This window comes from Calonectris borealis, chromosome Z (assembly GCF_964195595.1).
Source record: "Calonectris borealis chromosome Z, bCalBor7.hap1.2, whole genome shotgun sequence".
NCBI lineage: Eukaryota > Metazoa > Chordata > Aves > Procellariiformes > Procellariidae > Calonectris > Calonectris borealis.
The window spans coordinates 54,277,465-54,302,031 of record NC_134352.1 but is presented as its reverse complement, the minus strand read 5'-3'; the positions used below and the strand labels follow the sequence as shown (position 1 = coordinate 54,302,031).

The following is a 24,567-nucleotide window of genomic DNA, read 5'->3' as shown; positions in this document are numbered from 1 at the left end:
GTCCCCTAAATGAAATAGTAGATTTAAAAAACGTATATATCTATATATTAGTATTACTAACACAAATAATGATCATTGACTCAAGTGACTACTACAAGAGGAAACACAAGCTGAAGAGAAATGGAAATTTGAACAATGTAAGAACATACTTGTTTATATATTGACAGAAAACATCCTATTATTCTCAAAATAGAAACCATTTTCTTTTCAGGAGAACAGCTACACTAAAAGATTGCTTGTAATCTAGATATAAACATCTGAGACATACAAGATCATTATCTAGTCAAATGATCTCATATAAGGACTGCAGAGTTAAGCAAGGTTTGCATTACACAAATTTTGAAGTACCTAGTCTTTACTAATTGATTTCACTTGACCTAAATCCCATTAAAGTCAATGGGAATTTTCTATTCTACTACAACAGTTTTTGGCTCAGGTGCTTAATGACCTTGTTCCACAGCATAGTACTGAATGCTTTATGCAGTTCTGTTGCTGTGTGTGCAGAGCATGGCGCAAGGCAAGAGGTACAAAAGGTACAAAAGAAGTTGAGACCCTTATTTTCCTGTTATGGAAAATGATAAAATAGTTTATGACAAAGGAGGGCTGCTAAAGCCTACTATTATTTGATAAAAAGAAAACCTTTATAAAAAGTCTACAGCTATCTAGACACCACAGAGGTTTCAGTAATTGACATAATTAGAACCTTTTTACAGATGCTGAGCCCTCACATGCATGTTTAGCCCTTGTTTTTGAAAATCCTGACCTGCATGCAGGTGACTATTTCTGAACTTTATTTCCATAGCGTGACGTAGACAACACAGATCTGAAATATGCAGATAGGATGCCGTCATGCCTAGGAATACCCTGCTCATTTAGAAATCTGAAATCCTTAACATTAAGATTCCAGTTATTATCTGCTATTTATTCAAAACATAATGCAGAGTAAAGGCAAAACAAAAGTCCCTGTCCTAAACCATCTGCAATCTGTAGCAGATTTATCAGCTATAGGGATACAGGCTGGTGATAGATGCATGTCAAACCTGCATAAAACTGCTGATATACTCATATTTGGATTCTTTCTTCTTTTCTTTTCTTCTTTTCTTTTTTTTTTTTTTTGTTTAAGAAACAATCATGTAAAATGAAAGATCTCAAAAAATATTACACATACTCATATCATGATCATAATATTTTCATTACAGAGATACTTAGCACCACATAGGGTCACAACAGTATACATTAGTGATGTTGATTGAAGTGATGCAATAAAGCAAAAACAAAGTCTGTGCCTTTTTTTTTAGCTTATGTACTCCTAAAGCATCCTTTTCTTTCTCTTATGATTTTTTTTTTAATATTTGTTTTCTAAACATGCTGTCATTCCTTGTCACACCCCTCTTTCCTTAATTTTTTTTTCTGATTTTTTTTAGTTGTTTTTCATGACTTACAGGGCCTTGATGAGTGTAAACTATGCCAGAAAATGCTGTAGAAAGAGCTTGAAAGGGATTATTCTATACAGTGTTCTACTCAAAATTCTGAAATGTTTGCAAATGAGTAAAAAATCTTGTAAGAACAGCATTTATTCAGGAAATGAAACCATGTCTTAGTATGTCAAAATAAAAATGTTAATTTAGTACTTCATCCTAAAATTAGCACAATATTTGGCTGTGTGAAAGGTTTGTTATTCCTTATGCTTCACCTTTTTTCAACTGAGTAGTATAACTATCAATCAATGCATATTATTCTTTTAATTATAATATGGTAATTGCTCAAGAAGATTAGTATTTCACTAATCTCACCCAAACATCAGTCAGAGTATTTCTATTGCCTTAAATGAAAGTTACTTTGGACACTTCCAATCCTCTCATTTTATTTACATCTTGTGTAGCACGTTTCTTGGTTTTCTTTTTTGGTTCAGTAGGACCAATTAAATAAAAATGTGGTGGTAGATTTATACTACTAACCCACTAACAGCATAATGCTGTTAAAATAATGCTTAAGGTGATAGCAAAAAGTTATTAAATACATAAGAGAAGATACATACATTCCCATCTAGGGAATCAGTTACACTACTTGATGAAAACTGTGTAAAAGGGGTACTTGAGAATGATAATATAATAGAAAAGAAGTTCAGGGAGTTCTTTCTACCAGTCTTTACTTCTGAAAACTTTGGAAATATTTCTATATTTGCTCCACTCTTTGGGGGGCAAATTATAGATGGATTAGACCAAATAGAGGAGTTGGATGCTGGGATCAGATGGCATTCACATAATAAACCAGAAGGAACTCAAACATAAAATTGTCAAGTTCCTGTAGGTGTGCAATCTACATGGGGAAAAAGACACATTGTCAGAGGATGCTAGATTGTTGCAGTCACTTGCATCTGCCAAAAGAGCTCAGAGAGCACCCTGGGAACTAGAGACAAATGACACTGACTTCAGTCCTTCAAAGAGTCTACAGGAAATAAAAAGGTCACTGAGTGCATAGGCGAATGCAGTCTGCTGGTAAAGAGTCAGCACAGTTCCAAAAAAGGAAAAGGCTGCCACACTGACTTGCTGGAGCTCTGCAGAGTTGTTAACCAACATGTGGATAAAAGCAACCCAGTGATCATAACACACTTGGATTTTTAAAACCCTTGATTTTTTGTTGCCAGCCAAATGTTTTTAGAGAAACAGAATTGTTGCAAGATTGGAGGAATTCTCCTTTTTATAGACTGAAAGCAGTTAAGGGATAAGATGCAAAGGGGAGGATTTAGTGGTCATTGCTCAGGATGGACAAAAGTCTGATGTGCCATTCCCCAAGTGTTTTGTAGTGGGAATAGTTTTGCTCAATGTCTTTCAGTGACCTGTAAGTTTTTGGAATTCATTAGAACTCAGCTTTTGTGGGTAAACAAATGCCATATTGGTGAGAAAGTCCTCAAGGACCTCAAAACATTCAGTAAGAAAGCAAAAAGTGATAGACTTTGTCTATCAGTGTAGTGTATATACATGTAAAATTTCTAGGGAAAAAATAATCAAAATTATACCTACAGGATGCTGAATTTGGAATGGCAGTTGTAACTCAGTAAGGATATCTTGGAATTATCATTGACTGCTTTCTGAAATCAATAATTTACTGCATAGTGGCATTCACAAAAGCCAAGAAAACGTTCATCACAAGCTGAAGGTGTAGCAAGAAAAGGATAGACGGTATCATTTTAATGTTATATAAAATCTTGGTTTGCTCGTATTGTGAATACTTTATGCAGCTGTGTAAAGAGCTGTCTGTTCAGCTCTTCCATTGAAGAGGTGAAGGCAGAGACTGGGTATGATTGAGCCAAGAGGGTGAAGCATGTGGTAAAGACAGTACTGTCATTTACTAAATACTAGAATTAGGAGGGGAGAGGAGGGGAATATCAGTTTGAAAGAGGAAGAGATCAATTTTAAACAGATGATTTACTTTTTTATAAAACCAGTAATGAACTTCAGGAATTTGTTGCTACAGAAGGTTATTCAGGCAAATAGCATCAGCAGGTTCACAAAAGGATGAGATAAATTTAAGGCAAATTTGTAAATGGATACTAAAGAGAATGGGCAGGGACATGTTCTCTATCTAACATTCCTAATCCTGTGAGTGTAGATGCTGGGGAAGTATGTGAGGAATACATCCCAGGATGAGATGCATCCCAGGGTCCTGAGGGAAATAGCAGACAAAGTTGCTAAGCTGCTTTCCATCATATTTGAAAAGTAATGGCAGTCAGGCGAAGTCCTCAGTGACTGGAAAAAGGGAAACATCACATCCGTTTTTAAAAAGGATAAAAAGGAGGACCCTGGGAACTACTGACCACTCAGCCTCACCTCCATGCCCAATAAGATCATGGAGCAGATCCCCTTGGAAGACATGTCGAAACATATGGAAGATAGGGAGGTGATTAGAGACAACCAACACGGCTTCACAAAGGGCAAATCATGCCTGACTAATCTGGTGGCCTTCTACAATAGAGTAACTGCATCAGTGAACAAGGAAAGAGCCACTGATGTCATCTACCTGGACTTCTGCAAGGACTTTGACATGGTCCCACACAACATTCTGGCTGTTATGTTGGAGAGATTGGGTTTGACAGATGGACTGTTAGATGGATAAGGAACTGGTTGGAGGGATGCATCCAAAGAGTTGCAGTCAATGCCTCAATGTCCAAATGGAAATCAGAAATGAGTGCTGTCCCTCAAGGGTCCATACTGGGACCAGTGCTATTTAATATCTTCATAAATGACATAGTCAGTGGGATTGGGTACAGCCTCAGCAACTTTGTGGATGACACCAAGCTAGCAGTGCAGTTGATTTGCTAGAGGGAAGGCATGCCATTCAGAGGGACCTAGACAGGCTTGATGAGTGGGCCAGTGAGAGCTTCGTGAAGTTCAACAGGCCAAGTGCAAAGTGCTGCACCTAGTTCAGAGCGGGTCCAGAGGAGGACCACAAAAACGGCCAGAGGGCTGGAACATCTCTCCTATGAAAAAAGGCTGTTAGAGCTGGTGTTGTTCAGCCTGGAGAAAAGAAGGCTCCGGGGAGACCTTATTGTGGCCTTTCAATATATAAAGGGGGTTTACAAGAAAGACGGAGAGAGACTTTTTAGTCTGTAGTGACAGGACAAGGGGCAAGGGTTTTAAACTGAAAGAGAGTAGGTTTAGATTGGACATAAGGAAGAAATTTTTTACAATGAAGGTGGTGAGACACTGGAACAGGTTGCCCAGAGAAGTTGTGGATGCCCCATCCCTGGAAGTGTTCAAGGCCAGGTTGGATAGGGCTTTGAGCAACCTGGTCTAGTGAAAGATGTTGCTGCCCATGGCAGGGGGGTGGACTAGATGATCTTCAGAGGTCCCTTCCAATCCAAACCATTCTATGATTCTATGATTCTGTGGTTCTATGGTTCTATGGTTCTATGAATGGATGGAAACATCTTCTATTGTCACTACCAGAGAAAAAGTATTGCGCTGGACAGAGTATAGTTCTGTCTGAGTAGGGCATTTCTGATGTTCTTATGTGAACTAAGAAGTAATAACAGACTGAAATAAAAAGCATGTCCAATAAGAGATTTTTTTGTGGTTTAGTAGACAAATCACACCATAATGAAGAGAAAAAAAAAAATGGGGAGAATTGGTACAGGAAACAGAGAAAGAAGCAGATCTGTTTCTAACACTTAATTTCATTCTTTGCTATTTTTGGCAAATAAGAAAAAATGAAGGAAACCTGAAATATTTTAGCAAGCAGTATAAATTATTTAATTTTCTTTAGGCATCATTAAAATCGTCTTTAACACTTTTATGCTTTCAATTTACATCACCTACAAAAGAAAAATAAATTATATTTTGGCAACTATTATTTTTCTTAATTTCCTTGGGCCGAGGGTAGACTTAATATAAAAGGCCTGTTTATTTTGTAGTTCTTTAATCATTTTCTGTGGAAAACTTATGAAAACTTTTGATATGAAGAACAACTTTTTTGGGGATGTTCTTCTGTAGTAGCAAAGTTAGAGGTTTTTCTGATTTAGCATACTTTCACAAAACTTCTCTAGAAAAAAATGTCTTAAAAAAAAAAGAAAGCAAACTGGTCTGAGTAAAAGTAGAATTAGTCTATTAATTTGTATTATGAAAGCTATGAAACAAAGACAAAATAACATCCATAATAAATTTCTAAAGAGCTTTAGCTTCACTCATCTTTTAGAGTCATTACATTTATATAGTGCTATACATGTGATATTGAATAAAACATTAAGCTGAAATGAGACATTGACAGAATGCAATTTGATACTGAAATAGCCTAAAAAGAATGTGCAAAATTCCAGAATTTTCAATAAGATGAGGATAAATTAGCAATGCAAACACAAAACATAGGGCTTATGATTGGGCTTATGCTTGCAAAGGTTGAGGTTTTTTAAAATCCTTTTTGCAAAGAAGTCACTTTGAATTTAATTTTCCAAATAATAACAAATTTTAGCATATTCCCTAACACTCCAGCTAGGCAAAGTATCTTGAGTGTGAAAGGAGGCATTTTAAGAATAAAAAACTAAAGGTAAAGTTAAGCCTACAGTTCCATATATATATTCATGGTAGCTAAACATAACTTTGTTGAAAGGAAAAAGCTAAACAGCATTTCTGCATGTGCCACTGAAATACGGAACTGTGAAATAAACAACTCATTTAATCCATAGTGGTTTACCATTATCATCTACTATTTAACTATAATTTTGATGTCAAGAGTTTAAGTATATTTCAATACGTAGGAATGTAATATTGATACAGGATTGATTACATTTTGGAGATCTTGCCTTTAGTGAAACATGAGGGAAAATCTCTCAGACAAAACCCATTGATTCATCTTTGAGCTGGGGAATAATGTAGGATTAAATATCATACAATTTTTTTTGTGGAGTTTGCATGTCAATCATGCAACCCAGAGACATAGTCCACATGCTCATTTCAGAGCAGAAAGTTGCAGCGCATGGATGTGGGTTGCTGGTTTATGCTGTCATGGATGCTCACTTTTTGTTCCTTTAAAATTTGTGTTCTGAGATCAGATTTCAGAAGACAGGATACAGATGAGTTTTGAGAAAAGTACCATACAATTATCAGTAAAGTGGAAAAATATATGCTCGCCTTGTAGTGATATTTTTTTGCAAATTTATGCTTAAAAGAGAAAAAGCTAACTGCAGCTGAGCATTTCACAATAAGTGATCTGCCTTTCAAGGAATTTCTCAGGTTCCAATATTTTCTTCGTTACATATAACAGAAGTGTCAGTGATTTATAACCATTTTTTTTAAAAATGGGAACTAAACAAAATATTACCTGCACTGTACATAATTTCTTTTTTTTTCTTTAAAAGGCCAAATTTAGCAAATGCTTTTCTAGGACAGAAAAAAAAGAAAAAAAAAGGAGATTTGGAGATTGTTCCCTGATCCAAGCTAGCCTGACACTTTCTTGCTCTCCACTGCCATTTTATTTTTAGAATAGCATATTCTCTGAGTATGAAGCACTAAGTCATCACATCTCCTACAATGTTGATAAACTGAATATCAAAGATACCTCATTTACGTATAAAAAACCTCTGCAATTGGAGAAAGGAAAATCTACTACTTCATGACTGCAGAACTTTTCTTTACTTCATAATTTGTAAGTTTTTTTCTTCCAAATGAAAGGTCCGAAGGGACAGTGAGAGCAGAAAGATTTTGAAGCAATGTTTGTCATCTATTTGCAATGTAGGAATGCTTCCTCTAACATGGCAAGTTTCACAGTCCTCTGTGTTGCAGGGACTGGTACTTTTCTCAGTTTCAGCCAGAGCACTCTAAAACAAACTGTAGTCTTTTGATGTTACTATAATATTAGGGTTAAATGCATTATAAGATCTGTAGATAATAATTCACCATATAGGTATTGGTTCCCATCTTTCCCCTCCCTCACCACAGAGGAGTACAGAAGCTATATTTATAGTGCTCAGAATCCTGAAGTTCATGCCTCCGCCTGCCCTGGTGGAGATCACTGTTGTGTAGCTGAGTTACTTGTGCCAAGCATTTGACCATTGTGCTTTCCCAATTGGTGTCTATCACAGAGAATCTTACAAGTAAAATAATTTTTAATCCTCATTGCTTTCTTCATTAGTGACTGTGTATGTACATTAAATCTCATTTAAAAGTGGCTTGTGCTCCCTTCTGTAGCTTCTCTGCAGAAAACGGCAAAAACCTTCCAGGCTACTGTTTCTACACAACTTGTCTACACCTTGAGTAAGCACGTGTAGGCTACTTCACAGAGGAGGAATTGAAACCTAGGGTGGGATGATTAAAACTCACAAATGACAGAAATGAAAGCAGTTGGTTACAGTTGGTTATGGTTGGTTACAGTTTTGTTGGAGAAGCCTCAGTTAAGGTCATAGGACCTTTAGTTTTTGCACTGCCTAAAGTTTCTTCTAGAACTAAATAGCCTAAAAAATCCCTTAACACTGGTCCCAAAACATAGCATCAACGTGTCTCTTTCTTTGTTCAAATATGTGACAAAACCCCAGCTGAATCCTTCCATTACGTGATTTCAAGTTCTTGTATAGACAATTTCAAAGGCAAATTCAGACAATTACGAAGAGACGTTATGGATGTTTTTAGAATATTTTTCTGATATACAGCATTTTTATTTCTGCTTTTAGATGACCGTTAATCATGGAAATGTTACAGAGCACGGGTAGAAACATGGCTTCCCTCACACAGCCACTGAATGGTTGCTATACTGTAGTTCTCCTATAAAAATGGAAATTTGTGCCAGTAGACCACAACAACTACAATAAGCAAATAAATACAGCCAGAATCAAAATGTAGGCAATGGCTTTGCTACATGAACAAAGCCAACTGACACCAGCAAACATTAACACATTTCTGTAAATTTGAGTCACTGGAACATTCATATTTGCTTTTAAGTTTTCAAGATAAAGATAAAATTGTTTTTAATTGTGTGTAGTTTACAATTGACACCAGTTATTGTTGATTTATTTTACGTCCTCTCAAACATACCTCTATTGTGAATCATCTCTTTATCAACAATACTTGCTGTTAAAAGCTAATCTAAAGTCTCCACCAATTTCCCATACATGCATAAGCCTGCCTAGAATCAATTGTGTTGTCAGAAGCATGGAATTGGCAAGCAGTGTAGATAGGCAAAAGATCCACCCACAGACAAGTTCAGAGAAAAAAATATACAAACATGCCAGAGTAAGATATTTTTAACTAACAGACATTTGAAAAGAAAAACATTAAGCTCCACATAGCATTTTCATTGCCATGTATCACAGTACTTGTAATATGTTGTCAAGAAATCACTGATATTAAAGCTCATGACTAGATGCTAACAATCAATTACTCTATTAGATTTTAAAGACAGAAAATATGGTCTACCACTTTAAAGATATATCTAGTATGTTTTATGCATGGTCAATTAGGCTATTTTCCTATGCAATTCAGTTGGAAATTTCAGATAATAACAGAAGTGTTGATGCACTTATTGGGGGCAAATTTTTTCTACATTTTTCTGGTAAATGTTGTGTGGTAATACAGAATGGCTCCTCAAATTTCATGCTGGCAGTTACCATAAAAGATGGAATATAAACACCCAAGCTGGCTATTTTTCTATAAGAAGAGCATTTTCTTTTTGGCTTAAAGGCTCACTAAAACCAAATGTGATAACAGGCAAGAAGTCACTCTCAAGCCATATTGCTCTTCTCTTCTTCAAGGACTGAATATTTTATTGATATACTTCAAAGAGTCAACCTGTTATTCTGTTAATATTGCTGGAAAAGAGATGAGTGCAGAGATGAGATGAAGTAATAGCAAATGAGGGAGGAATAAAATATTTGTTTTTTAAAAAGTCTATAAAAGCTTAAGACTTCCAGCTAAACCAAATCCCCATAAACATTAGAATTCCTGACAGCTGCAAGAACAAGAATCTACAATGACAGTAGCCAGTACTATACAACACTGAACCATGTAATTTACATCTTAGTGAAATTAAACATAGTATAATGGCTTAGCTTCCAGGCAACAATACTATTAAATTTGCTGTAGCAGATTATGACATCATCTGAAACCCCAGGATACACTTTCAAGCCAGCTATTATGCTTGTAATATGTACTGCTTTTCTGGTTAGTTTTTCATTTAATTCATTGCAAGGATTATATTTTTCAATGGCTGCACATGACATCCAGCAGAATGGCTCTAGAATATCTGTGAGCCAACGTAATGTCACTTAGACAACAGAAATGATGTTGTTGGGGAAAAGCACATAGAGGTCAGTAAATGACTTGATAGCACTCAAATAGTACTTGTCATACTGTTAATAAGCCTTCTAACTTTTCTTAGCCAAGATATCTTTTATTTCATATATTACACATTTTGCTGACACATGCTTCTGAAATTTCTATGTTTTTAAATTCCTACTAGTATAAAACTGTGTATTAGTTCCTACTGGAATTAGTAGGAAGGAACTAAGAGATTAAGATGCAAGATAAATAAGGAGTTCTTGTGCACCAAGAATCTAGTGAGGACCCTAGATGGAAATGAAAGCTTGGATTTTTCTTCTTGATAGCAGCACCACAGTCTCATCTAGGAGGCTTTTCTGTGATCAGGCCACCGCTGATCAGCTGTTCATTTGTCTGGGCTCTGCTTCTCTGATGATTTCCCAAAAGTAGTTCCACAACATGAATAATATCAAGATGGGTGGGGCAAACTGTTGTAAACTATATAGTCTTGCAGTGACAAGAATAATGATTAACATTATGTCCCTGCAAACATTTATATACATGCTTAATTGTACTCATCCAAGGAGTCACTGAACCTACACAAGGAGTAATGTTGAGTATGTATGTAGAAATTTGAGACAGGTTCTCTTCTTAAGGACAATATTCAGAAATGTCTAAAATCAGCAGCATGTAACTCACTGAATTTGGCAGCCCCATGCCCTGGTTTTCTTGCCATAAACTGCAAAAATTGCATGCCAAAGAAAATTTATATGAAGTACCACAATGTTTTGAAGTTATATAACTCTCTAGCTCTACAAACAACTGTATGTCATACGTATGTGGTCATACATATATAACTTGTTATATCTATGTGAATCACATAAAATTGATTGCAATTTCCCTTTATTTTTATGTTTAAAAGTTTAAATTAAACATTGAGCTAGGGTTTTTTTTAATGCATTTATAAAAACTGCTCACTGCTGGAATATACAAGTAGACATCAAACCTTAAGTGCTGAGGTTTTATACATATTCTACTACAGCAGAATAGCATAAAGGGAGTATGTTGAGACTTCTGATTCACACCTTACAGAATTAACGAAGTAAACAGTTTAACAAATTTCTATTAGAAAGAGCAATTAAAGTATTTCCTGAGTTCTTTACCTTTTGGGGGGGAGACAGGAAAATTAATAAGACAAACATTACTATCTTTGAAATTTATGGTAAAATTTTTTAATTTGAACAGTTGTCCTCCACGTATCCAACCCAAGAATTAAACAATCATTTCTCTTCTGTATCCCTAATTTTATGTGATAAAATGAGATATTGGTGCTTTAAAGAACAGCAAGTTGCAAGCACGCAGTGTGACAACAGAAACAAAACAGCAGTTACAAGCAAGTCTTTCCTTTTCTAAAGTAAAGGCTATACTTTCTACATTTAATAATTTTTGCCTGTTGATTTCAGCAGCACTTACACATGCCAGCTGCCACAATGTTCTTCTGAGACAACTGTTTTTTTGTGAAGTCTATCAGGGTTACTGGATAGAAAATCTCTGGGAAAAGTTCTTCACTTGCAGCTACATTAAGGAAGATAGTGTTTCTTAATTTCTGGTGAAAACTAGGCATTTTAGCAAGGCTTGTTCTTTAAAGATTCACAATTCAGTAATAAACTGTCTAAGTTTATAGTGTATGTGTCTGGTGTCATAATCATCACTAAATTATTTGAAAATGTCAGGTGGATGCTCTGCATCTGTTAGATATGTGAATGTTGCTCATACATCATGGAGATCAAAGAAGGGCATGCAGCTCTGTTATCATTCAAAAGATGTGGAGACTTTCTCTTCTCTTTCATTGAATGCAAAAGGCATTTGCCAGTAGCCCTTGACAGATCTCAATGTTGTGACTAAATAAGTGTCAACCTAGAGACTAGACATAGATCAGCATTTTGAGAATACATGGATTTTGATTTTGCATTGACTTTAATAAAGTCTATGTCATCTGTTTTGTCTCCTGAGTATTACCCTGAATCTCTGCTTGCTCAAACTAATTGTCTAAGTTGACTATTTGTGATCCAGAGGGTTTTTTTGTACAACAACTCTCAGTTTGTCCTAGATATAGTGACTGAGGAAAAAACAAACTTTCTGGATAAGACTTAAAGATAGGCTTTGCATGTAATTTCTGACTGGCTGAGCTGTTCCTTAGTAACAGATTAGTATTGATTTTAATGCCAAGGAGTCTACAGATCTGGTCTTTATTGCCACTGAACAAGTTTATCAAAAGTTACTCCCTCGTCCTTTCATGTCCTTGGACAATCCCGATGCCTTAATTGGTTAATTAGTTAGCTAAATGTGGATATATTTTTCCTCCTCAGTGTTCACCTGCCAGAAAAGTATTTCATCGAAATGCGCCCTCTCTTTCATCACTGAATCAAAGGTATCCCTCACTCTGTCAATAGTTTGCTTTTTGGACACACAATATTGCGAAAATAAATAAACATTAAAATTCAGCCATAGATTGATGGTAATTCATAATCAAACTCACTAATATGTCTGTGTGCTCTTTTCAAAGTTTCCTGTGTCATAAGCAAAATATTTTTCTAAGTAACAGTAGTAATTGAGATGTAAACTGATGTTTTCGCATCCTTTCATGCTTGCAATTATATGTTATTAATCCATTGATTTCTAATAAAAGTAATAAGTAAAAGTAAGTTCTCAACTACAGTTATCTTTGTATGATATCTCATAGTAATGCTCTTGCATGTCAGACTCAGCAGAGTGGTAGGATTAGAGTCCTTTCACTAGAAATAACGAGAAGATGTGCTCTAAGAATGTACCTAACACAAGAAGAAACTAGAGGTGGCCTGAAGTCAGTCCCCATTCAGTGCCTACAGAGTCTTCAGTATCAGCTGTCTCCCTTTGCCAAACTTGTCCTGTTGGCCTGCACCACTGGGTTAAAAGACATAAGCTAAATTGTCCTACTAGATTCAGAAAGGTAATTTGGTCACTCCATTGAACTGTCTATTCCAAACTGCTCTCAGGCGTTCAAGCAATGCAAAGGGGCTGCATGTGTAGTCTCTGACCAAAGGTCAATGCAGTGCATGTTTCCTATAGCTCCTAAGAGTAGCAAGGTATCTTACAGGTCTTGCAGCTGCCACCATTATCTAAGTAACTGCAGCTGATGCATCCACTCTTGTTCTATAACTTCTTCCATAGGTTAAGTACAATTTCTGCATAGACAGAAATGTTTGTAGATAGAAACAGTGCATGACTCAGAAGAGAGGATTCTGTTGCAATCACAACAGGAAAACTTCCCATGAGATTTTTGTCTTTTTGTCTCTCATTTGAATAAAAACCAAAGTTAAACAGAAGTAACAGATAAATCCAAGGATGAATCTGGAATTCACCACTGTTCCATCCTTGTCATTGGTTCTTCCATGTTTCTGTGATAGTACCAAAGTCCTAGTTCCTAAAGCATACAATAATAAATAAACAAACACAAACAAACAAACCTCCTCAACAATAATGATAGAAAAATCTAAATCTGTCCAAGAAGAAAAAATTGCTACATTAGCCCAACATACTGTAGGACAGGTAATGTCTTTGTAGCCTATTACATAAACACAGAACTAGTCATTGAAAAATGTGTTTAGTAGAAAAGAAACAAACACATCTACAAGAGACTGAAGGCAGCTGACTCTTCCTGTTATTGTCTACAAAGTTGCTTTTAAGCAGGTTTATAAGACAGGCATTACAGAGATCCAAAACCAGACAGGTATAAACAGTGAAACCAATGGCCATAAACAAAGCCCAAAAGATACGATCCTTTTACCCTAGACCACTTCCTCTTCTACCTCCCTCACTGCAAGCGATACAACACACTGCTGAGTAATTTTGCTAATTCTCTGATATTTTTCCTCTTATTCCATTTAGTCTTTGATAGCCATTGGTATTGAAACTGATGTTTGCAAAAGTGAGTGGGTTGATTAATAGGTATTTTATACATCTGGTATTTCCTCACAAAAGACTGGTAAACTTATTTCAATTATCATACCACCAACAAGGATGCAATCTGTTCACAATGGCTGTTTACGAATGGCTGCTTTGGGTAATGGCTGTTTTCTTAGCATGGGAAATGAAATATAATATTATTAAACAGAGATATGCAGAATGGTTTGTCAACTTATCCATCTTCCTGATGTTTATAGGCTTAATTTTTTATAATGTTTATTTTATTTTATGGGATCAAACGTTAAAGTATCACTTATTTGAAAGGATCTAATTTCTTTTATTTTTGTTTTAATGTCCTTGAATATTAACATCCACAAATTCATGTGCAATCAGTGCAGAAAACCTGTGGTAGGTACCCTATTAATTCTATTTAGACAAACATGTTATAATGAGAGAGATAATGAACCAAGGAGTTTATTTTTTTAGGTGAGGTATGAAAGTTTTTACCCACAAGGCTAAGGTTGTCCTGTTTGGTGGTTTTATTTTAACAAACCACCTGTAAAATGTCTTCAAATAATGCTTCATGATCTCAAAACTGCCGTGAAAATTCAGTATAGATGGGAAAGCGGCAGGGCATGTGTAAGACTATATAAGCGAAGTGGAAGACATGAATATTGTAAAGATTTTGCATGTAAAAATAATTAAAAGCATGTTAGATTAATACCTCAAATATTGGCAGAAAACACTGCAGTACAAATTCAGCCTCTCAGAATTCATTAAAAAACAACTATTTATTTTTGGACATGGGCACAGTCTTGAAACCTACCCATCACACAATATCTTTTTAGGTTTCAGTAAATAATATTTTAAATGTTAAATATATCAGAATACTTTTATAAACCATTTATATGTTTTTCTGTTTCAGATACTCAGATATTTAAGTCTATCATATACAGACTTGAATTTCTATTCAAGCTTAATTTGAGAGAGAATGAGAGAAAAGCATACTTCTTCAAATCATAAATGAGTACTGAAAATATAAAGTCTTATAAAATTTTTAAGAGCTTTAAAAATTAAAGTTTTTAACAGATGATAACTCAGAAGGAAGACAGACAGAGTTTCCGACAGATATCACATAGATGCTCCTGCTGAGCGAAAATCTCTTGCTGCCTGCCAATACAGACGCCAATACTGCTAAGCAAAATATTTAAGAGGCAATGCTTCCTTTATCTATTTCCCTCATATGCAGAAGACATACGCTGAGTTGTTCAGTATCTACCACCATGTATTTGCACCAGCTTAGTATGTAAACCTTGCCTACTAATACTGATATCTCCTTAGATCAGTTGGCAGCTTTGACCTGCACTATGAAGCAGCTGTAGCTCTCTACAGTAAATGCGGCTGCAGTTCTGCAGCTGTTTATATACCATCTCCTTCCCCCTCGCGTAATTTTTCTTGCATTACTTGGTTCTTGTTAGGCTTCAGCTTCTCAGCAACAGGTTAATATAGAGCAATAGCTAAGGATTTTTCGTAAGGGACTATAATTCTGGTTGCCTAAGATTAAATAGTATGAGGTAAACATTTTTTCAAAAGTACTGAAATGACTACCTCTAAAATTACGCCACTTTAAACATCCCATACCACTCTGAATTTTGCCTCTGAAAACCCTAGTTTTAGTTTCAGTCCTGCAAATGACTCCTTGTAGTTGTAATGTGGCAGTTTTATGAAGCCCCACTGACTTCATTAATGCTTACCTGAACTCCAATGACTTCAGCTACAAAGGCTACCTAAAAAGATGTATCTTTGCTTATTGGATAAAGCTGAGTCTTTGGCTATGGTTTTGGATATGAAATTAATGAGATTTTTAGTCTCTACTGCATAGTCAAAGATGGTGGAAGGGCAAAGAAGGGAGATAAATAGGACCATTTAAAAACAAGCAATGAATTGAATTCATTAAAATTATTGGGTGAAACAATTTAATGAAGAAAAATACTAATTAAATTATTAAAACCTAGATTGCAAGTAGTAATTAAGAAGGCAGTTGCTATGCAACCAAAAGGATTTTTGTGACGGAGTGCAAAAATATATTTGTTAAGTATGCTGGTATTTTGCTTTGACCTTTTTCAGTCACACACCTGCCCAGACTGTCTGTAAATGTATTTTTGAGAATGATAACATTAAAGATACCTGCAGGATTAAGAAAAAAAGTGGCTGTTTGCATCAGTTAATGACTTTTATTATGTTTAAAAGGTTAAGGGTAAGGAATACTTGTGATAAAAATAAATATATATATAAATAATTATGTATATAATTTGTATGCTGATGTTTCATCATCTCTATCCCAATTAATTTCTATCCCAAACTCAGGCCCTGATTGTGTAAGACATGGGAATATTAATTTTCATAATGTAGTGTATGACCTAAACCTGCCCTGTCCTGCAGGTCTTAAATAACAAATAAATCCCTTACTTATATCAGAAACCTAAGCAGCTGTTGTTCCTAATAACTAGGGGCAACTTTTACTTATCCTGCAATACCTAGACTAAGGTGCAGGTTGGTTTCTGCTAGAATTTCCAGTGTTACATGTGAAGATCTCTGATGTGGTCATCTGATACCGATATATGGGAGAGAGGACACCAATATGCAGATAAACAGTGACACACAAAGCATATTGTTAGGACACATATATATTTCTATGAAGACACATAAATGGTGTCCAACATATTTGTATAGTGCGCCCACAGACAGAGAATATCAAAATGCCTTGTCCGCTTTGGACTGTGCTCTGCAAATGGTAGGGATATCTGGTTTGCTGGACTTGAAGCTCTCTGCCCAGTGGTAAAGTCTCTTATTTCTTGAGGTTGCTTACTGGCCGTATGATCAACCTGAACTCCATTTTCTTTAATTCCCAATAGTCTTGCATTTAAATAATGAAATATTAAACATTTTCTTTTGTCAGTAGATTTTTCCTTTCCACTGATATCATGACAGGAAAATGAAAGGAAACCCAAACTGAGTCTAACCAATTGGCCTCTGATCAATGCTGGATCACCACCATCACCCTGCATCCAGAAGCAAAGGGCTTGCTTTCTGGTAAATCCTGCTCTCTGCACTGCTGCTTGCTTCATATTCTTACTTCGAAATTCCAATAAGAGAGGGAACAACAGTGATTCTTAACCATAATGGAAGTTTTTCAGATATGAGGTCCTACAGACATTTGATTTGCCCTTTTCTTCCTATTTCTTATGACTTCTTTCATTTCCAGACATGAATTTATTTAATTTATGTTTTCCAGCTAGCTGCTTTTCACACAACCACTCAGTATAAGCCCTGAAGCTTCTTTTCAGCTGCTGGAGCAGAGGAACTATGAGATCTAATGCCAAAGTCTATCAATAAGATGGAGAGCTTCCTAAAACAACCTCTTGGAGGTTCACTTGATATTGGACACACCACTCTGTAATGAACTGTGAGCCGAAAGGCATGTAAGCATCTATGCATAGTTACCCTTGTATGGAAGGAATCTAAGTGGAAGTGCTATCAAAAATAGGTTTCTTCTTTTTCCTTTCCAGAGATAAACACAGTTACAAGGATTTCATTCTTTAGTAGTACCTTGTAAAAATATCACCTTTGATTTAAAATTACTTTTGCTTGGGACCTTTTGAATGAAATGCAAAATTCATGTTTACTATATAATATGGAATTAATTTATTGGATAACAGACTGTTACAGAATAATAAAAAAATAACCATTAGTCCACAGGGATGTGAAGTGTGAAGTTATAGCTTATCTAAGTGTCCCTGGCTATCTTCTGTCTAGTGTTTATATCTAAAAGAAGTTTTTTTCATTATACTAAGTCTGTTCTAAGCATTTGTCATATTACAGAAGGTAATATAGATTGTATTTTTTCTACAAAGACATATACACAACCTGAAGATCTCAAGCTCCACAACTAAAATTAAATATTATGAATATTCTTTACCTTTTAATTAAATGAGTTATTCATAAGATTTATTCATAAAGTAAGTAGTCAAATATAGAACTGCAAATTATTTGCAGTAAAAAATTTGCTTTTGAAAAGATATATTAAAAAAGCTATTCTTTTTTTCTCCGGACAATTTCACTGCAACAACTGAGCTTTTTGACACTAAAATATGGCAGTTAATCAGTGTTTCTAATTCTGAAAATGGGACATAAATACAACAAAACATGTTGATATTTATTTATGTGGCCTGATAAACTCAGCTTTATCACAAATCTGTGTAGATAAAACAGGTTCAGAACTATCATTAATCAGAAGTACCTTCTTCCCTCTACTTTGACTTAAAGAAAATTATAGAGTTCTGGAAAGACAAAATAATGTGTTCCACTGCCCAGTGAGGTTACAACTCCCTAAAAACTTTCTGTTTTCATGGGCCCCAGATCAGACTCAAATATAAATTGCAGGAAAACTTCAACATTAATGGAAAAATAAGCCTTGGAATATGGCATTATGCTTCAGAATTATTTGCAAGCTTAGAAACATAGTTGATAATTTTACATGAACATTTTATTCAATACACCACTAACAAGAAGAATCCACAATAGTTCACTATATTGTGGAAAAGAGGTTTTGTCCTGACTGTAAACCTTCACTGTAAACTACCATAGTGAATAACTGCTGGAGACAAATCATAAGAAGAATCACGTTAACAAGCTTTAATACTCTCGGCTTTCAGTAAACTAGTTGAAGTATCCAGTAATAGAATGAGTTTCCTACCTCAACTTTGTGAATTCCAACACCTGTTAGAAAAGAGAGAAGGAAAAGAATTTTCAGAGAAGGAAGCAGAGAGGAAGACATTTGACTTTGCTTAGCAAATATTTCACAGAAAACAAGTCAATAACTTTAATAAGAAGACAAATTGTGTCAAGTAAAAAGTTCCGTTTCTATAAACAGAAAGTAAATAAATACTTAAATTTTTTTCTGTACGTAGTCAGCAGCTGTAAGAAGTCTTTGCAATTTATTAAAATATTTTTGATGACACCTTACTACATAAAGTGAGGTATTCCCATAAGTGGGAATGAGAGCTAGGAGAATCTGTGATCCAATTTGCAGATGAACAAAGAAATTAAAAAAATACATGGAGATTGCAGTTCAAACGTACTTCTAAAAAGTTAGTTGCCTGAAGTTTTATCCCTGTCTTTAAAATAACTAAACAATAAAACTAATCAACTTTTCTCAGTCAATATGTAGTTCTCTAAGTTTCCTTCACAGTCTTTTTGTCAGTCATTCTGACTTCCAGTTCCGGCTTGCCACAAGTTCTGGTATTATTTTGTACCCTATTATTGCTGTTACAGTCACTGTACACTTTCCAAGCACAGTCAGAAGTCTGGAAAAGTAGCGAGCAAAGGTCAAGAACAAGAAATTATACAAAGTAATTTTTAATAAAATATGCATAGAGGTGAAATTTATTTACTACAAACCAAAAACAATTTCAATAGATTTCCAAAAGCTTTTAAATTTGTTTACCTCTTGTAAATTTCCTGAGCTATGTAGCATACAAACGACAATCTTGACTCTTTCCATAAGAAACTTATTCTCTCATCTTTAGCTACTTCTTTGGCAGAGGAATGAGAAAAATTTGTAAGGCAAGGGCAAGTTCTGGACAGAACAAAAAAGGTGCATGGAAAGTAGGATTTAAACTCTCGTCTCCTTTTTGATGGTCTCAGATACGACCAATACCAGAATATCCATATAGACTCATAGAATCATGGAATCATTAAGGTTGGAAAAGACCTCAAGATCATCGTGTCCAACCATCAACCCAACACACCATGTCCACTAAACCATGTCCCTAAGTGCCTCATCTACACCTCTTTTAAATACTTCCAGGGATAGTGACTCAACCACTTCCCTGGGCAGCCTGTTCCAAGGCCTGACCACTCTTTCAGTAAAGAAATTTCTCCTAATGTCCAATCTAAATGTCCCCTGGCGCAACTTGAGGCCATTTCCTCTTGTGCTATCACTAGTTACTTGGGAGAAGAGACCAACACCCACCTCGCTACAACCTCTCTTCAGGTAGTTGTAGAGCACGATGAGGTCTCCCCTCAGTCTCCTCTTCTCCAGGCTAAACAGTCCCAGTTCCCTCAGCCACTCCTCATAAGACTTGTGCTCCAGGCCCTTCATCAGCTTCGTTGCCCTCCTCTGGACACGCCTCAGCACCTCCATGTCCTTCTTGTAGTGAGGGGCCCAAAACTGAACACAGTATTCGAGGTGCGGCCTCACCAGTGCCGAGTACAGGGGGACGATCACCTCCCTACTTCTGCTGGCCACGCTATTTCTGGTACAGGCCAGGATGCCATTGGCCTTCTTAGCCACCTGGGCACACTGCACATGGCTTACGTTCAGCTGGCTGTCAACCAGCACCCCTAGGTCCTTTTCCTCTGGGCAGCTTTCCAGCCACTCTTGCCAAAGCCTGTAGGATTGTATGGGATTGTTGTGGCCGAAGTGCAGGATCCGGCACTTGGCCTTGTTGAACCTCATACAGTTGGCCTCAGCCCATCGATCCAGCCTGTCCAGGTCCCTCTGCAGAGCCTTCCTACCCTCTAGCAGATCAACACTCCCACCCAATTGCATCTTTAAAACCTTCTAAACTCGGTTGTCCACAAACTACATTCCTCTGGGATGTTATAGTTTTCTAAAGATTAAGAGCTGGTTTAACTCTTTTTATAATGTTTATTTTCATGTGATAAAACTTCAGCAACTGGAACACTTGATTTGACATGTTTTGGGAGGGATTTAGAATGTAAATAAAAAGGAATGGCCTAATAGGTGGCTGCGGTTGTTATAGATGACCAGATAAAATCTCTACACAGGAGAAAAAACATGTCATCTGGATTGCAGTTATTTTTTTTTTTTAATTTTGTCATCAATCAACAGCTTATACTTGACAACTTCTTCAAATCTGTATTTTGGACTGTAATCTGCAACAGATGATCATAATTTTATTTTCTGTAAGAACAGTGCCCTGCAGAAATAGTCTCAGAAGGTTCAGACTTCTGCAGAAAGCCACTTCATGTTTACATTTAAATAAACCAGATGAAGATTGTCTTCTTTCCTATTAACACCTCTGCAGGAGACCAATTAAAAAAGGAACCCTTCCTTTGTATCCTCTCACTGACTCAATCTAACTAGAAGTGTAATATTGTCAGAAAAATTCTCAAAAGCTCAAGAAAAGGAGCAAGTTTGTGGAATTAGAATTTCATATTTTTGATGAAACCTGAACTCATCTTTTCATCTTTAAAACTTAATCTTGCCACTTTCATTCAAATTATTGATTAGACTAAATATCATGTTTCCCCCCCTACTAAGAGCTCTCCAGAATATTTTACTGAGTCTTTGGGATTTTTATGCATTTACTTAACTTTTCTAGAAACACATGTCATCGTTTGAAGGTAGGCTTGATGTTTGAATAGCAGGGCAAACAATTGATGTGAAATCCTGAACAAGACTTTACTGATTTCAGAATAACTTTCTTTGCTGTGGTCCTCCAGTTCTGTTTCAAATTCTAATTACAGGCTTCGTAGTTTTTTCTTTTTATGGCTGGCAAGTTTGGTTTTTTTGTTACTTTGGACTTCAGAATGTGTCAGTTTATGTCTCTTTTTTTTCTTTAATCTTTATATCTATAGCCAGTATGAAAATAATTTGATACAAAAATAATTTGATGGAACATAGCAGGCACATCGAGCAGATTATTATTCAGTGAGCAGTTTGGATCATAATATGACAGAGTTAGAAACAATTTAGAAGAAATTACTACCAAAGAAGGAAAGAGAACATCTTGTTTGATAGCATCCTGTGTCCTGACCCCACTAATCCCTGTGTAACAGAGGAATGACAGGATTCCAAAAACATTGCTGATAAGGGGAAAAAGACCCTAAAACCCCACCAAACTAAAGTCAATGCTACACCCCCTGGTAGGGTGACCTATAATGAAGAAGTTATCAACGGAGAGGTCTTGGCAGTGACACTTAACAGGTGTCATACTAGATATTATAAGAAGGCAGGACCATTATCTGTGTATTGTTACACAGCAAGAATTACAGACACTGAAATATCAAGTAGAGAGTCAAGTACCATTCAAAAGTTTATCCTGTTAAGCAAACATATAAAGCTACTATGAGTGAGAGAAACTCTTCTCAACAAGTCAGTGTTCTTTATTCCCTCCCCTCTCTCCAGCACATATTTTAGTCTTGACTTATCTTGATGCAAACCGGGCCTTACACTTTTTTTTTTTTGCATAGAAACCTACTTCAGATCAGCCAGAAAACAATAGGCAGAAAAGCACAGAAGTAAGGCTTACTTTCAAGAGAATGTTTGTTTCTTTGAATTTCTTTTACACATAGTGACTATCTCTTCTCCAATGTTGTGTCATTTTAGCTATTCACTGAACTTTTGTTCTCGTTTATTAAGCTGGTGAAATAACTTCAGAAGAACACTTGCCTTTCCATGCCTTTCCAGACAGAATTTTAATACCGTACTTGCTCTGTTGTTGGAATATTGACTATCAGAGCTTCATTGCCTATGAGATTGGATTAAGATTCTGGAAATGATTTTTTTTAAAAAGGTTGAAACTATGTAGGGCTTTAAGTTTTCTAGATAATGAGGCCTTGGATGATCTCATCTTGCATGCTGCCTGCCTTCAGTTCAATACTTGGATCGCAAAACTAGCAATCTGCTCCTATTGATGGAATTTGGAGTTATGAAACAATGTAAATTCTGTGATTAAGTAAGGAGCTATAAAAACTTTTGGGCTACTGGTTCTGCATCATCATCTTGTACTCATATTTGTCTCTGGGTCTGCAGTCTCAGTTTGCTTTCCTGACTTTATGCCTTCGTAGTATATATGTTCTTGTGACCCTTAATTATCACAATTCCAGTGAAACTTCAATAAGTGGATGTCTTTAGCCATATTCATTCTACACAAGAAATAAATTCACTGGGGTAATTACTACATCATTGTTTCTCTTCATGTAATGACAATTAGGTTCTACAAGTAATTGCAGTTACTTTTTGTTCCAATATCTTCTCAGCTAGTGTAACTCTTTCATTCATAAATATCTTTTTTTGTCACTTTTCTGTCTTTTTCATATTTATTCAGAAATACATTTCAGTGAGTTGGGGATAGATTGGACTGTAAATTTTAAAATTTTATTCTGATTTTTTTTATGAGTTAAACAATCAAGACATTTTTGTATTATCCAACTCCATGGAGATAAATAAATATGATAATGCAGTGAGTTTAAATTAAGTTTTATATTGTGGTTTTTTCATCCAGATGGGAGTCATTAAAGAGGCAATGGAATACAAGACATGGAACACATTGGGAGATTTTAGAATATAGTGCTAGAAAAATAAATGTTACATGTTCTATGTTGCATGTTATATGTTACATGTTTTTAGTGGATCTTTCTTGCAATGGGCCCTTTCAATCACAGCTCCTAATGGACAGAAGAAATGCCACACAACAAATATTACTATAATGTCAGCTTCATGCTCATGGTAGTATGACAGCTGAACTGTATTATTTCATTCAAGTGGCTGATAGTCATATTTGGTTCAGCCTATCACTTATAAATCTATTTTTCTGTACAGAAAACACTATTCTTGGTCACAATACCAGTTGTCTTGTCTAGCCTTACTGACTGCATGGGACTAGCATGGATATTTTCTGAGCTTAAGTGGCTGTTTATTGCATCACAGAGAGCAATAATATGTCTTGCTATTAGTGATTCTGATGAAAGCAATATTTGTTTAGAATAAAATAAATTTTTAAAAAAAACTTCACCCTGAAAAAAAAAATTGCTATACATTTTTATATAATTTTTAACTCCTGTTTACAAATACATATGTAAACACCATTAATATAAATAAATAATGTTGAAAATAAGTCAATATTGCTGAGAACTTTAACATAAGGAACAAACATTCATCATATGGTTAATTAATTTAAAATTAATAATTCCTAGTTGTTTTTTCTTTGTTTGTTTTTGTGTTTGCTATTCAACTGTAAGAATTACTGGAAAAGTTCAATTTGGTTAACATTTGGCTAACTAAAAAGGTTTCATGTGTAGTCTGACCTCTTTATAATAAGCGAGACTTTTATAATCAGTGACTAAAAAAAAGTGAGCTAGAATCCCAATGGTTTTGGTAGTATCAACCTGCTGTTTTAATATTTAAAATATCAAATATAAATATCTTCTGCATTTGGAGAACTGCCAGTACATGAATTACAATATCTAGGTCATTGCCTGTTTAAAAGATTATTATCTTCTAACTAGTGTTAAAGCCTTAAATAGACCTTTTAGCTACCAGAGGAGCTATTCTGAGACATTTTTTGAATGTGTATGTATATATATGTATATTTTGGCTGCAGAAACACAAACAAGGGAAAAATCATAAAGGAATACTTCCAGTAGAAAAGGATAATGCTTATCTATTGATAAGCCATTAAAACTAGAATTTTTCCTGATATTTATGTTGCTTTACTAAATTTAGTAAAACTATTCATTTTAGCTGAGTTTTAGTTACACAGTTACATTTTTTTATGCTGAAAATAGTATGACAATTTAACAGGTTGTGTTTCTAAAAGCAGTGTTTTAAATCTCAAGAAAAACTTGCAAGAAAGAAAAGATTTGGGGTTAAAAATTCAGTCAGTTCAGTTAGCAAAAAAGAACAAGGAACTCTCAGGAACCGAAATGTCAAAGCGGAATCAGGAATCGGAATGATGCTTGGTTTTCTTATGAAAAGGAGTTAGTACTCTAAGCAGACCCTGTTTTCCTTCTTTGTGTTTGTAACAAAGTTCACTGCTATAAAATTCTAACTGATGCCTTCTAATCTGTT

General features: G+C 35.4%; 1 protein-coding gene across 1 annotated transcript in view; it reads right to left on the bottom strand.

Annotated features, from left to right (window-relative positions):
• The window catches only part of PTPRD (protein tyrosine phosphatase receptor type D), a 1,348,716-nt gene that overhangs the window by 587,117 nt on the left and 737,032 nt on the right, over nt 1–24,567 (bottom strand). The window contains exon 8 of the mRNA XM_075138097.1: nt 18,445–18,467. The gene's annotated coding sequence lies outside the window, so the exon portion shown is untranslated. The remainder of the gene's footprint in view (nt 1–18,444; nt 18,468–24,567) is intronic.